The sequence below is a fragment of the Buceros rhinoceros genome, unplaced genomic scaffold (assembly GCF_000710305.1).
Source record: "Buceros rhinoceros silvestris isolate BGI_N320 unplaced genomic scaffold, ASM71030v1 scaffold3098, whole genome shotgun sequence".
Classification (NCBI taxonomy): domain Eukaryota; kingdom Metazoa; phylum Chordata; class Aves; order Bucerotiformes; family Bucerotidae; genus Buceros; species Buceros rhinoceros.
Window position 1 is genome coordinate 28,164 of NW_010426186.1, and position 373 is coordinate 28,536.

At 61.7% G+C, this 373-nt stretch overlaps 1 protein-coding gene across 1 annotated transcript in view; it reads right to left on the reverse strand.

The window, feature by feature from the left end:
• Positions 1-373, reverse strand: part of CPNE4 (copine IV) — a 112,238-nt gene that overhangs the window by 28,101 nt on the left and 83,764 nt on the right. The gene's annotated exons all lie outside the window — the stretch shown is intronic.

The following is a 373-nucleotide window of genomic DNA, read 5'->3' on the forward strand; positions in this document are numbered from 1 at the left end:
CAGTTTCAGCAGGCCAGGGGAACGCTGAACACGACCACACATCTACGCTGAAAGCAGACACGGCCACTGAGCAGCCCAGGCAACTACAAATTCCGTGTCAGACGCAGCGCTCAGGGTCGGACAGGACCAACCGGAGTCCCCGGCTGTCAGCAGGGATGCACGCAGCGGCTGCAGAGCGGCTTCAGCTTGCACTCCCGGCAAAAATCCTCTTGAACGTGCAATTTTGGCACGTGAACGCAAACCCGAACCGTAACACACGTCTCCACCACAAAGCAGGCCTCCCACGGCCACGAAGCTCACCTCAGCCCACCGCCGCTCTCAGAGGCGTGTTGGGGCAGGCTCGCCTCTCTGACGCGCAGCCGTTGCTCTGGAG